We start from the raw sequence: 16136 nt of genomic DNA on the forward strand, positions 1-16136 counted from the left end.
AGAGCTGTTTCTTGAGGCCACTCCTGCTACATAAGTAACAAAAAGTTCTGCTTTTCATCTATCTGAGTGTTATTGTGATGTGGCCTGCCATCAAAAGAACCAATAAATTTTATAAAACACTCCCAATCAGATACCACCAAGTCTGCCAAGGAGGTGCTCTCCCTTACTACCCTAAACGTTAATAAACTTAGCTTTGCTGATCAACAGGTTATTCTAATGCCTTTTAAGAAGTTGATACCTGGCCGGGCGCGGTGGCTCAAGCCTGTAATCCCAGCACTGTGGGAGGCCGAGGCGGGTGGATCACGAGGTCAAGAGATCGAGACCATCCTGGTCAACATGGTGAAACCCCGTCTCTACTAAAACTACAAAAAATTAGCTGGGCATGGTGGCGCGTGCCTGTAATCCCAGCGACACAGGAGGCTGGGGCAGGAGAATTGCCTGAACCCGGGAGGCGGAAGTTGCGGTGAGCCGAGATCGCGCCATTGCACTCCAGCCTGGGTAACAACAGTGAAACTCCGTCTCAAAAAAAAAAAAAAAAAAGAAGTTGATAGCCAATACATTTGTCCTCCAGCTCACATTGCTCAAGACTGAACTCCTAATTGATAGTAGCTTGTATTTTCTCTCAATTTCTTTGTTCTTCTGTTTTATCAGTGCGATTGTTTCTTCCATAGAATAGTCATATCCTAAATTTCCAAGCCACTTGATCACTAATTTGCCATAAAATGGAAACCAATCATTACACACCTACTTCTTTTGAAAATATTTTGTTATATTTAAGGTATTATCAAAATGTTTCTAAATCAAAAAATCTAAAACACAAGCACTAATACACGAGGACAGCATTTATTACCCAAATCTATAACTGAAGGAAAGGAGAAAAAAGTTTCACATAACACTTACAATGACCCAGGCTCTGTGCAAGGCATTTTCATGTGCTTTGATTTAATCCTCACTACCTTATTTAACCCAAAGAATAAGGTCCTGTTACTGTATTTAGAGATGAGGAAAATAAATCTCATGGAAGAGTTTGTCACTTCTTACTTGTTTGAGCAGGTTTTAACTTTCTTTATTAACATTCAAAACCCTTTCTTTTTACTGAGTTCCTGCTCTACATCAGCACTGTGATCACTGCTCTATACAACAATGGTGCAAAATAGATATTATTATCTCCTGGTGACAGTGGAGAAAATAATTTTCAGATAGGTAAAGTGTCTGTAGGGAATCTTAAAAGAAACCTAATGGATTCTAAAGGCTTTTCTTGGTCTGCACCCCTGGCATACTTGGAATGACATTTAAAAGTATCTTCTTTCAACCACCTTCTGCCTGAATGGAAAAAGCAAAACATCTCATAGTGTATGACCATCTTCAGTCCAAGAGCTCAGGAAATTCTGCCTGCCTAGCAGCCACTTTTCAAATACAACTCAAGCGTTTTTTTGTTTTGTTTATAGCCCTTACTTCTTTTATTTTCTATAAGAGCAAAATCTTTTTTTTTTCTTTTTTGAGATTTAACTTCAAACCCTATTTCTGCTTGTGCTACATTTTCCCATGTGCCAAGTGGGAAGTAATGATGATGCATTAACTTAGAGAAATGATCATATTAATGCAGAGCAAAAGAGCTTGCATTTTCAAAGCCTAGTATGTTTACGTGTTTACACATCTTGCTTACCAGCAGGAACTACAATTACGAGCAGAAAGGTTACAAATGAAAAGCAAGTGACGTCAGTTGCTTCAAAGCCTGTAGTCACTGACCATCTAAAAATTCACCTTCATCTGTGACCATAATATAGGAAGAACACTGAATTGGTGGCACCATCGGTAATTGAAATTCACCCATGTGTGATGCTAATGCTTTCAGAAGATTCGGGAGTTCCCGCACAAACGTTGAATATGTCCCCATTAAAATGTGACTAATACTTACAAAGGAATGAGGTCATTTTTCAATATGGAGCAAGAAACATGGTTCAGTCAAAGGTGCACATTTCCACACTAAAAGAACAATGAATACAAAAGCATAAATCAATAAAGCATACTGACATCTTCACATTAAAGAAAGGATAATATTTTCAGAAACTTTCACACGAGAAAGCTTCTCACTTTTAAACAAATCACTGTTGATAAGTTACCCCTGTGCCTTTATCATCACCACATAATGCAAATTGTAAAGGTCTATGCAACTCCATTCATGAGGATGAAGCTGAGGGTAATTTAATACATTTTAATTGAACTTTACCAGAACAATTCACACTACAGTGAGCTGTCCTTTCCCTTAAACCCACAGTTTTGCTGTCTGCATAATTTATTTTGCTATCAACTATGCATTGGGATATCTAATGTATCATTTTGTCTTTAAAAAAATTTTTTCCAGGTGTTTGTTATTCTCTTTGCTGCTGACATAAATTTTCTTGTATCATTGAGGGTAATTTTAAGGCATAGAAAAGAAAAATAATGTTTGCCTCTTACACATTTTTAAAACTTAGTTTTTCCTTAATGTATATCTTAAAAATCTTATTCCTTTTATAAATCTACTAAATTTTAAAAGGTTCTTTAAGAGAGCTTTTAAAGTTAAATATGTTTCTTTAAATATTTTAAATTAGATTTAGACATGTAATCAACCCTTTTTAAGGTACTTTGTCTGCCTAACAAAATCTTTTTTCAGTAATTAATTCTTATAAATTTCACCAATTGTACTTACAAGTATAATGATTTTATTCCTCTTAGCATTTCAACATGATTAGCAAAAAGTGCCCCATGGCTTTCAATTTAAAATCACCAGTCTAAGTCCACTACTTAAGCATATATTTCAAATTGGTTTCACAAAGTAAGTCTGGTGGATAGTCTAATATACCAAAATTTTCATAATCATTACATTTTAATCACTCGAATACATACTAATTATACCTGCAGTTAAGAGAAAATATTAATACTAAGATTTTTCTGGTTACCTTTACTATTTATGCTCTTAGTTATAATGATCCCAAGGTGAAAAAAGAATGTACCCACTAATTTTGAGTAATCTGAGTAACCTTAGTAATATTGAGTAATCTGGTGTAACCTTCGCAACACTCAAAGCCTGCAGATCCTCAAAGACCATTTTCCCTAAGCTCTAGAGTAGACACCTCAGCTTTTTATGTAGTTGCTTTCACCACCAAGCTCCCATGCAGTCCCAGGGGTTTACCTCAATTTCCATTTAATCACTGATGTTTGAAATCTCCACTAAGATTAGAGCTAACTTATTTCAGTACTTTAATTTCACTTGTTTTTTTCTTAATATATTTTAAGCATGTCCCATTCTGGCTCTATCAAATTCTGTAGAATCGTTTATGCCATTACATAATTGTATATTAACATCTTTGAACTTGGCAGAATACACATTATTTCCACAATTATTTTTTGTCTCGCAAAGATGATTATTACAGTTACTAACAGGACATCCAATAGCTTCCGCTTCTTTCTCAAGTCCTTGTCAGCCTCTGGAGTGCAGCTAATGGCAATTCAGAAGACTGGAAGTCCCTTGCATACAGCACTCCGCGGTTTTCTTTTTTGCTTCCCCAAGTAGTTTGCATATAAAGGGTCTTCAGTAGGACTCTATTGATTACACTAATAATTCTATTATAGGAGAAGGCTGTTGGAGTGTGATCTGGCCTAAATATTACCAAACATTATTCTTCCAGATAAAAATGATAAAAACATAATGGGTCAAACTGGATGGGATGGCAGATAAATGGTATCTTACATCCTTTTAGGTGCTTTTTGCATTTCTGTCACCAAGAGAAACAAGTATTTGTGGGGCTGGGAACTATAACTGTGAGTGGGGCTGGAAACAATTTTTTCCCCTTTAGTGGTAGCTTTGTGTACTTTTAGAAATTAGTTTTGTTTTTTAATTTATATATCTTTTCAACTAGGCCTGTAGCCTCATTTTCAATTTGAGGTTCTGGGTATACCTGTCCTGGCTCTCATAATAAATCCAAATTTCCACTAATATCAGATTTTATCTTCCACAGTCATAAACACAGTTTGGGGGCTTTGACGTCTTTTAAGATTTTGAAGGCTTTGACATCTTTTAAGATTTTGTCATGTCAAGCCTGTAATCCCAGCACTTTGGGAGGCCGAGGCGGGTGGATCACGAGGTCAAGAGATCAAGACCATCCTGGTCAACACGGTGAAACCCTGTCTCTACTAAAAATACAAAAATTAGCTGGGCATGGTGGCGCGTGCCTGTAATCCCGGTTACTCAGGAAGCTGAGGCAGGAGAATTGCCTGAACCCAGGAGGCGGAGGTTGCGGTGAGCCGAGACTGCGCCATTGCACTCCAGCCTGGGTAACGAGAGCAAAACTCCGCCTCAAAAAAAAAAAAAAAAGATTTTGTCATGAAAGAAAGATAAAGTGCTGAGTGAGCTGGCTTTGACAATGGAAACGAAACTTATCTTTGTTAATATCATATCCTGCTGACTCTAAGTAGGTCCTGGTTTAGCAGTGCTACAGTTGCACCTGCAGTTGGAATATAACCACTAGAGGCTTGTCCCAATACCTAAGGCCTACTTTCCCCATTCTTTTTCACTCCCATGTGTGTGTTTTCAAGTCTTGGTTTGCCACGTATATCAAAAGTTGGCCCTTTCTCAAAGTGTGGTGAGAAACACAGTTGACCAGAACACACAATCTCTAAAATTCAAACCCTGTTTAACCACATCAAGCCTCCACAAGGTTCCCAGTCCATCATAAGAATTTATATGCAAGAAAACAGGACCAGACTAATAAATACTTCATTACTGCTTCAAATGCTAATGTACTCTCCTGGATAGTATAATAATATATTCCAGTTTGCCTGGGGCTGCCTCTATCCTGGTGAATTAATAAATTTGTACCTCTTTAACTCTCAAAAGTAGTTAGTCATCAATGACATATTACATAGTCCCTTACTGTTTGTAGGTTACACTGGTCCATGTCAAGATGCAATGTCAACTTTGCCTGTGTATGAAAGCCTATGCATCAGATTTAAATATTCTAAGCTTTCTCCTTGGTCACTTTCTCTCTAGACCATACCCAAATCATTCTGTAGGTGAGCTAAGGTGAGCCCAAGGAAAAGTAATTTCACTTCAGTAGTGATGAGTTGAAAGACAGAGAAGACACTGAGATCTCACTATGCTAAAAGGGCAGTGTATACTACCAATATTACCAATAAAGTAATAATCTTCTTATTTAATGTTTACTCAGGCACATCAACTAATTGATCCATAGATTTGTCAAGATAATTGACACAATGTGAGAAAATGAACAAACCATTTATGTACACATTTGCTTCTAAATTTTTTTCTAGTATGGGATTACTTTTCTCTTTTCTCTGAATTAATCAAAATATTCTTATTCATAAAATAAACACATATGCACTAGAAATAAAGGTCTGTTATCCTACAGCCTTGGGCTTATCCCAGAAGATACTCACCTTGTACATATCCCATAGGATATTGCCATACTTTCCTTATAACTAACATCATAGCTCGCTTAGTCCATGAGACTGCTTTGCCATTGCCCTTTTCAGGCAAGTGAGTTGCATGCTTAATAGGTAAGTGGCTGGCCCTGGACTGAGGACTCTTTAGGTATTCTTCTCTTGACATCAAGTGGAATGGCATCCAAAGTTCTGTAAATGAAAATGCTTATAAATCAGAACTAAATTCCAGACAAATACCTCAGTAATACCATACATATCACAGGTGCCAACACACAATTAAGAAAAAAAAAAGCAGCCAATTCCCAACATCTAGCAAATAATTCGTATTTTTCTGTAATAAGTCCTCAATGTGATTATTATATTTTACCTTCATTTAAGATGACAACTTTTGCATTCTCTAAACATTAATTATGGATGGATTTTCCTCTTCTCTGTGATAGCAAATAGGTAATTAGATGATCAATTCCAGCATCCTGCCACTTATCTCATTGGGGGCATTTAAAACAATTAGCTCATCTATTTGTTCCCTTTAAAGAATACCAAGCATGGCTCCCTGTGTCTGTTTGGAGAAAATATCACTAAAAGTGCCAAATGTGGGAAATAAAGTGCAGTGTAGCACATAATGGGGTACAATTCACAGCCAACAAAATATTAGATCTGAGGGAATCCCCAAATGGCTCCAATGCTTCTGTCCAAAATTCCTCTCACAGGTGCAGGATTCAGGGAGACTGAAAAGATACAGAATAATAAATATATTTTTCCTTAGTAATTTGCCATTGACGTTATTTGTTTAGAATTTAAGGCTAGAATGTGTTCCTATAGAGTCTTGGCAAGATAATGGAGCATGAAAATGTACATAGGAAAAACCAGGAACTTTTACAAGTAAAACATGAAGACTAAATATTTTTTAAGTAAAGAATCTGCCTCCATCCTATCCATATTTATTCCAAACAAAGATCTGTAGCTAATCCAACCATTCAGAAGGAAAGCAGCACTGATAATAAAAACAGATATTATAGATGTAGGTTTTAATAATTTTTAAAATCTGATTTTGTTGCTGTATCTTTATATAAACTTGACTGTTTACAAGAAGTTTGAAGATGGGAGTTTCATGGGTTACAGATAGAGAGAAAGTAACTTCCATTTTAAAATTGGCTTTTTTTGACCATTCTTTAATTGTTAAGGGACCTACATAGAAATTGTCTTGCTTGAAAAACCTTTTGTTTTCCTGATTTCATTGATGTCGAAGTTAAAAGCTTCTACCTCTTCTCCTGGGTCAGTATGTCAACTGAAAATACCTTTAAAAAGGACATAGGCACACAGCAATTCATTTTTTAAAGTCACAGAGAGAATTTTCTCTGGGGAAAAAAACACACACTCACAAAGTCTGAAAGGGCTTTCAAGGGTGAAAAAAAGATGCCTTGTGTACAGCCTAAAATCTGAGTCAACGTTGGATTTGCCTGCCTGGTGGCCTCAATATTATGATTGAAGAAGCTCTGAAAAGACCCCTCTGTCTGAAAATATTCCTTCCCCAGAAGCCAAAACCTTGTAGCGTTTTGAATGATTTAGGACTTCAGGAATTTTGTAAAGTAAAACATATTGAGCTATTAACAACATAACATCCAAACTCTCAGGTATGTACCAGCTTAATAGCTGCTGGAGACAGCAGTCCTTGGGGTAACTAAGACAGAGGATTGGAAGGAAGAAATAAGACCCTAAGAGGAAAAGTAAAAACCTAAAATAAATTTGTACCACTTTACCAACTTGCCATAGGTCTCCTCTAGGACAATACTGCTAAAACTTTTAAAAGTAGAAATTTGATGTTTTTTTTTTTTTTTTTCGCTTTCCCTCATGCATTAGTCTTCTTTGTGGACCCAGTTAGAAGATGGGGAGTTACCTAATATTTGTTGTCAAACCTTCACACATTTTGGCTATGACAATGAAGCAGAATGAGGTGAACAGAACACATGCTTTAATATGAAGTTGACTAGGTTTGAGTCTCTGCATTTCTGCATGACTCAGAACAGTCATTTAGCCCCTCTTTTAAAGTATTTAATTTGTAAATAAAATAAATAATTTACAGTTAACTATTGTGTGATTGTGTGATTTGACAGCTGTATGCAAACTACTTAACACACACAAAGTGATCAGGAAATAGTACTTAATATTCAGGAAGCAGAAAAGAGGTGGTTGGACAGAGGTGATTTTAGAAATTTTAGAAATATTTCAAATATGTGAGAGTAAAACTATATACCAATAATTCCTAAAGGTCAAAGTTAGTCTCAGTCTCAGGCTTAGAGTTACACTGAAGCAAGTAACAGTTGGACAAATTCCTTGAACTAAAGACACATTTAGAGATTTATCATACTCAGAATTTTTACTTGAAACTATCATTTGAACAGAGAGTGGGGAAAAATGTGATTTGGAGTCATCACCTGAATAGGATAATTGCAGATTTAAGTGCTAGCTTCTACAAAGTTTAGGATGTCCCCTCATAATTGTATTCTTCATACTGTCAATTGTGCTAATTTTAATTAGTAGACTCTATTAGCCTATTCTACATTCAAGAGTTAATTTGTCTCCCAGTGTTTTATAATTTTCTCATTGTTATTATCTTATCTCTTTTCGTTGCAGAGTGCCCAGTAATAGATCTTTCTTGATTTTACATCTTTCATTCTTTCAATAATATATAACTTAGGAAAATTTTCTCATAATTTTTCTCTGTTACTAGCACCTGGTCTACTGTTTCCTGGAAAGGAGATTGGTCACTTATCTGCTAGAAATATCTTCCAGCAAAGTCCCTCTTTTGTGATCTGCAAGTTTCACATTCATGTCTCACTAACAATCCCAACATTCTCCAGGTAGAATTTTTCATTTTTTGACTATCTGCCATCTATTCTAACTAAGTTGATGACATTCTTTATCATAGTTAAGCACAAAGTAAAAAACAGAATTTTCTTCTTTATCATATCACTGATTCTTCTTTCTCTGGCCTTCAGTGAACTGTCCTTGTATAAACTCATTGAAACCATCTCTGTTTTTATATCAATAAATAACCATGATTTTAATTATCTTTCCAAACAAATAAATATATTTTATTTTATTGTACTTCTTATCCTTATTTTTACCTTCTTTCCCTTTCTTCAGAGTAAGCATTCATGAAATGGCACTGGTTTGTTATTAATAGCTAATATTTATATAAGAAGAATTGAATGTGAGAAATACTATATATTTTGTTGCTTTCATCAACCTGTAGAATTACTTTAGGCAAGTCAATTCATTTTCCAGTAACCAAATAAATCCTATAGTCATGAAGTAGCAATCTTGAAATTCTTCAGAATCATAGACTAGAAATTTAGATTATTTTTTAAGTTCCCCAAAACTGTCTGGTAATGACTGGTTTGCAACTCAGTTCCTCTAAGAAATCCAAGTTAGTTTCTGGCATTGTTTTATGTTATGCCTTTGATTCCAAGTTAAAGGAAGAGTTTTATTATTATTTAAATTAATTACAGAAAATATTCATTGATATTTACCAACAACAATGTCAGTTTCATTATTTGTAGGTAGATTTAATTTTGGCAGAAAAAGCAGGTGAGTTAGTTATACAGAGTTGGGTCACTAATAACAGTTTGGGACATGTGGCCCACATAGGACCTTCAGCCCATGACTAAATGGAAAATGTAACAGATAGAAAAGTGATTTTTTAAATTACACTTCAGCCAAGTGACTCTCCATGCTACACTCTTCCAACTCATTCTACGCTATCTCAATGGATAATAAATTTGCAAAATGCCTTTAAGAAACTGGCTTAAGAATATCATATTCTGAGAGTTTCATTTTTTATGGGACAAGCTCCTCCTAGACAATTTTAATTTCAAATAACTATTTCTAAAATTTATAATCATTACAGAATCATTACATTAAGAAAGCCCTAAGATATCATCCATTTAGATCCATTTTTAAAAATAAGAGGATACTGAGTCTCCCAGAATATAAGTGATATTTTTTCAAGGTCACAAGCCTAGTTAATGACAGACTTGTGAAAAGAAACTCGGCTTTCTGACAATAGTGTTTATACCCCCTTTCTGCTCAAAATGGAATTACCTGCCTTTCTTCTGTTGTTACTGTATTATTAAAAGACCTCTTAGATCTTTGTTGACATTAAATGGCTACTAACCAGCTATTTTAAAATAATCTTTCCAAAAGCTGTAAATTTTTATTCTTATTTACAATTTTATTTAAATTCTAACAGTGAATGTTTTAAATTTTTTAATATACATAATTCAGATAAATAACTCAGAACTAAGCTCTGATTTCTCTACAGATAGCAGAACTGGGCAAATAATATACCAACATTATTTTTTTCACAGAATTATGTGTGTGTTTTAGGCACTGATTTCCAACTAGTGATTGGAACAGACACAAGATCAGGATCTGGTCCTATTCTTTTTATTTAGTCAATTACAACTCCACTCTCCCTTTGTTTATCATAATCATATACATAATGAGACACCACTTACACTAGTTTCAATGCAATATACTGACGGCAGTCAAGCTACTTGGAAACATGCTGGGCTGCTGTTCCCTCAGCCCCCATTACAGTTCATCTTTTCAGAATTCCTCTGAAACTCAAGTATTTTCATAGTCATAAATAAATGATCTTAATAAGAATGAAACATTTCAACAAGTGCCTGTCCACCATGTCCCAACTTGTAGATTAAACTGCTTAAACATCTTTGATTTTAACAACTTATTTTTAGAATTGTACTTTTTCAATGTGTTATTGGCCACAAGTCTGAAAACAGCAGGGTTAATATAGCACATGGTAGAGTTAGCCCATCTGTTCAGGTTTCCATCCAACCATGTCATTTTATGAGCTCTCTCTAGGAGATTTTTGGTTATCCAATTTGTAGTACTCTCTAATATAAACAGCCTGGTATCACTTGAGAAGCTCAGTGAGCCAAGCCAAATGATGTGAAATTGCTAGCAGCAAGTACAGTTAAATTAGAAATGCTTTAACATATATATATTATATGTAATTTTCTCTTTCTTTTACATTTGAGACACAGGTAATACATGTTTATTATAGAAAAGAAAAATTTGGAAATAAAAATAAACAGAAAGAAGAAAGATATAAAAATTGCCCATAGTTCCATCTCCCAGAGAAAAGCACTGTTAACTTCTTGGTATATTATTTGCCCAGATTTTATCAATTCATATATAGAAATGCATAAAAATTGATTTATAATGCTCTACATAAATTTTTAAAATAAATTTATTTTTATATCACAGTACAAGGTAAATATTTTCTCCCATAAATAAATATTCCTCCCTAAATGTTGAATAAGTATATTCTTTAAGCAAATTGAAATTACTGGGGACTTTTATTAATATGTACAGGTACCATCACCTATTTCCCAGGATTATTTTTTCTAAGAAAACTTAATTTATATAGCTTTTAACAACTTAAATGTAAACAGCTTCTGGATAGTCTCTAACACTGGGCACTAATGTAGTTTTGGCTTAAAGTAGATTTGACAGAATTTAAAGATGATGGAATGGATTGACATGTGGATTGCTTAGCATGATTAGGCCACTGATTATCTGCCTTTCTTAACGTTAAATGTCTGTTATGGCATACTATGAGGACTGCAAGCATAACTACCATTGGCGTAGTAGGTTTCAAATGTGGGAAAGTTAAAGGAAGCCCATGTTGGATGAGACAGATTGTGTGGGGGAAGTAAAAACAGAAAAGTCATATTGGATTATAAGTACATAAGGCAGGCTTTGTCCTATAAATTAAGGTTTATTAAAGGTCTTTTTACTTATAGTTACAAGAATCCACCTAAAAGTGCAACAAAACCCTAAGGACCATATTTCTCATTTCATCTCCAGCAAACCTCTTATGCCTAAGCCAGACAGTCATGAAATTAGTTCTAAAAAAGTAATAAAAGCTTCTTCTTCTGACAAGAAACATTTAATTAGAGCAGCACAGATATAATGCCTCTAGCAATCCTAGCTCTAATCTCAACAGTGGCCCATTTTTGATGGAAAATTTATGCTGATTTCATGATGACTTCCTGGAAGAAGACATATTTCATGGTTATTTCATGGATTGGAAAACATGCATACAACAGTGATTTAATTATTATTTCATAATATAATCTATTTCCAAAAAATCCATCTCTATGTGTCAAGATTGAGTTGGTCTCATCTGCTACATCACTGCAATTCCCATTTCCAGTAAACAGTTTCCAATACAAATACTTAGGACTGCTATCATTCACTCTTCAGAGACAGCATATCCAATTCAAAACAATTAGAGAGACACTTTCAGGAACAATGTGACAGAAAAAGTCGTATTCACTGCCTTCTGCCATCTTATTGTCACGCCCCCGTACCCAACAAAGGATATAAGAAGAAACACAAAAAAATTGGGTGTAGAAAGTCCTGTGCCCTGAAACTAGGGCACATGCTTACCCCATACATTTGAGGGAATCTTTGCCATATCAAGGGTAAATGGTATAGAACTGAAGAAAAAGCTATATGTTATGTCATAGTTCACTTGTTGTAGAGAAAGCAGTGCGATGTTTCCAAAAAATATTAAAGTCACTTACCCTAACCAGTACCATATATGGAGGCTGAGTCCAAGGATAAGCAGTGAGAGAGAGATAGGACCAGCTAACCAAGAGTAGTTTTTCCAAATCAATAGTACTTGTGATGGTTCTGCCAAGGTTGAGAATCCAAGTACAGGAATACCTAAAACAAAATTTGCAAGCAGCTGGAATTTTGCCCAACCTAATTTCTCTCTAACACATTGGCCTGAAGTCCTGTTAAAACATTGTGCTGAAATGAAGGAACATTCCTCTAATGAGGCAGGACACTTTTTGTACTCAGTGAGAAGTAGCATTAGGGAAAAAACTGGGATGGGGCATCAAATGCCAGAGTAAAATATAGACAAAACAAGGAAGCAGGCATAAAATTTTTACCCCGGTATACAATTTTCAGTGTACACTAAGACTACTTGCAAAGAGGCGGCTTCCCCTGTTAGAACATGTCATTGCTTAGTTCTCTGCTCTTAAAACTCAATCTGCTAGGTCTTCTTTTTCCTAGTTCCTTGAGTTCCTTTTCTAGATTGTTTGTGATTTTCCTTTTTCTAGCTTGTTTGGAAATTCATCACTATAAATTTCCCTCTTAATGACTGCTTTTGCTGAATCTCTTAAGTTTTGGGTATGTTGTATTTCTATTTTTGATTGTCTCAAAGTATTTGCTTAATTTCCTTTTTGATTTCTCCTGTGACTCATTGGTTGTTTACAAGCATGTATCTTAATTTCCACATATTTTTGTATTTTCCCTGATTTATCCTGTTATTGATTTCTAGTTCTATCCCATTGTAATCTGAAAATATATTTTAAACATATGTATAACTTCAATCCTTTTAAATTTTTTAAGATTTGTGACTTAACATAATTGTTCAAAGCCCAGAGAATGATTCATGTGCATTATAGAAGAATTGTATTCTGCTGCTATTGTATGGAATGTTCTGTATATATCTGTTAGGCCCAATTGTTCTAAAGTGCAATTCATGTTCAGTATTTCTTTATTAATTTTTTTTGGTCTAGATTATCTGACCATTGTTGAAAGTGAAGTATTGGGGACTCCTATTATTTTAATATTGTAGTCTATCTCTACCTATAGGTCATTAATTGTTTTATGTATTTAAATGCTCCAATGTTGAGTGCATATATATTTACAATTATGTCTTCTTGATGAACTAAAACCTTTAACATTGTGTAATGAACTTCTTTCTATCTTTTTATAGTTTTTTACTTAAAGTTTACTTTTTTCTGGCTAGATATTTCTGCTCTCTTTCATTTTTTATTTCCATGGAATATCTTTTTGCATCCCTTCACTTTCAGTCCATGTGTGCCCCTACTATTAAACTTAAACTCATGAATGAATTTATACAAGGAACTTGAAAGAGAAGAAGAAAATAAGCAAAAATTAGCATAGGGAAGAAAATAACGAAGTTCGGAGCAAAAATAAATAAGAGACTAAAAAAGCAACAGAAACATTAATAAAACTAAGAGTTGATTATATAAAATGAAAAATAAACATAATTGACAACATTTTAGCTAGATTAACTAGGAAAAGAGAGAGACTACTCAAATCAGATCAGAAATGAATGAGGGAGGAGACATTATGACATTTATACCACTGAAATACAAAGGATAAGAAACTACTATGCACAATTACACACCAACAAACTGTATAACCTAGAAGAAATGGATAAATTCCTAGACAAATAATACCTACCAAGACAGAATCATGAAGAAAGAGAAAACTGAACACACCAGTGATAAGTAAGGAGATTTAATTAGTAATAAAAAGTCTCCCATCAAAGAAAAGCCTAGAACCAATTGGCTTCTTGGGTGAAAACCCACCAAACATTAAAAAAAAAAAGAAAAATCCTCAAACTCTTCCAAAATAATCAAAGTAGAGGAAATACTTACAAACTATTTTTATGATGCTGTTGTTACCCTAGTACCAAAGCCTGAAAAAGACAGGTTTCAACAAAATATTAGCAAACTGAATTCAAGAATGCATTAAAAAGATTATTCACCATGATCAAGTGGGATTTGCCTCTGGTAGGCAAGGATAGTCAAACATTTGCAAATCAATAGATATCACATACCACATTAACAAAATGAAAAATAAAAATCATAACACCATTTCGATAAGTGCAGAAAGAAAGCATTTGACAAAATTCAGTAGATTAGGAATATAGGGAATGTACCTCAACACAATGACAACCATACATGACAAAACCATAGCTAACATCATCTCAATGGTGAAAAACTGATAATATTTCCTCTAGGATCAGGGACAAAACAAGGATGCCCATTCTTACCACTTTTATTCATCATAGTAGTTGAAGTCCTAGCCAAAGCAATTAGGCAAGAGAAAAAAAAAAATAAAAGGAATCTGGTTAGAAAAGGAGGAAGTGAAAATGTCTCTACTTGCAGATGATATGATCTTATATAGAGAAAATATTAATAATGCCACCAAAAAAGTATTAAAACTGATAAATAAATTTAGTAAAACTTAAGTAAAAAACAAAGCACAATTGATTGCCACAATTCAACTGGAGAGATACCAGTTGTTGTTGTTTTTTCTCAAGGTAGTTAATTTTACTGCTAAAGAATTAATCACTAGAAAGTGACTCTTCTAGGCTGAATCCAAAACTATTTTTCACTTTTTTTGTTTGTAATAAAAGCATTTCAGACTGACACTTTCCTCTGAGTACAGGTTTTACTGCAAAGCATCATAGCAGCCAGTAACACAGCACTCGCTTTTAACCATTATACATCCTGCCTCTTATAGGCTTGTGATGATATGTTTTGAAATTTCTGGAGATCTGGAAAGTTATTTTAATTAAAAATATAAAATATAGAGAATAAATTATAACAAACACCCAAAACATGCATACCCTTCTCTTTTTGTATTAATAACTGCTTTTGTCAAAAATGCATTTACACGTATGCACACTCACACGTGTGTATGCAAACTCACACACATATTTTAAAACTAAAATTAAAGTCCCCTTTAATTAGCCCTGCAGTTCATTTTCCTTTCATCAAGATGAACATTATCATGAGTTTGATGTGTCCTTTTTAAATCCATTTATTTTTATATTTTAACATTTATATAAATATCCATAACATGTATAATTGCTTTCAAAAGTTATCATAAATCAGTATTATACATGATTTATACTTCTGCCTTTTCATTATTTACTCACTATGCTTTTAATATCTATCCACTCTGACCAATATAAAATGAATTCATCCATTTTATCTGAAATAAAGTGTCCGTCCTATGAATATTCAAAATTTTATGTATCTATTATCCTATTGATGGGCATTTATGCTGTTTAAAAGTCTTACCATTAAAAACAGTGTTACAACTAGCTTCTTTGGAGTCATTCAAGAGAGACTTGCTCTGGGCAAAGTAAATGGAGATAAAATGGCTCCTTAAGGCTTGCTGTTATGTCACCCATGCGGCAGTGTATTTATTATTGTACATACAGGTTATTGCATCTTGCACCGGCATTAAGAAAATGTTGCTCTTTTGCCTGTGTTGATTATCATCTTTAAAAACAAATCAGTTACCCATGTGACAACAACACGTTTTTAAATCTTCCATTACTCCTCTCTTCCCATCAATGTCTTGTTATGTTCTTAACAGCTTTTACTCTAGATATTTTGATGCTTTGTCATCTGGTATAGCATCAGTATATGACAACTTGCTTTTTCACATAGAATGCATTTAACTTTGGATTTTCTGTATTTGCTTTTACATTATACTTATGCTTTCTTATTTGTTGGATTATGTCTTCTCATTCTTTTATTTTAACCTTTCTAAGTCCCTTTATAAAAGTGACTTTTATTTATACCCATAAATCAATATTCTTTTTTGACACGTCTCCCTAATTCTCTCATCTACTTTCTTTTTCTTATATATTTCATCTGTTTTGTGCTGCCTTGTCTCAGCCCACCACCCTTATGCTATTTCCATCCTTTTCTCTTCAATGCACTGCCTGCATTTTGAGACAATCATTTTACTGAACTCAATTTCAGCAGTATTCCTCATGGCACCTCTACGTCTTTTTTTTTTTTTTTTTTTTTTTT

At 34.1% G+C, this 16136-nt stretch overlaps 1 long non-coding RNA gene across 1 annotated transcript in view; it reads right to left on the reverse strand.

The window, feature by feature from the left end:
• Positions 1-911: 911 nt before the first annotated feature.
• Positions 912-16136, reverse strand: part of LOC119467514 — a 233114-nt gene continuing 217889 nt past the window's right edge. Inside the window, exons 2-3 of the long non-coding RNA XR_005196053.1 lie at positions 5440-5634; positions 912-1986 (exon numbers count right to left, since the gene is read on the reverse strand). This is a non-coding gene — a long non-coding RNA (uncharacterized LOC119467514). The remainder of the gene's footprint in view (positions 1987-5439; positions 5635-16136) is intronic.

Source organism: Cebus imitator, unplaced genomic scaffold (assembly GCF_001604975.1).
Source record: "Cebus imitator isolate Cc_AM_T3 unplaced genomic scaffold, Cebus_imitator-1.0 Scaffold298, whole genome shotgun sequence".
Taxonomy (NCBI): domain Eukaryota; kingdom Metazoa; phylum Chordata; class Mammalia; order Primates; family Cebidae; genus Cebus; species Cebus imitator.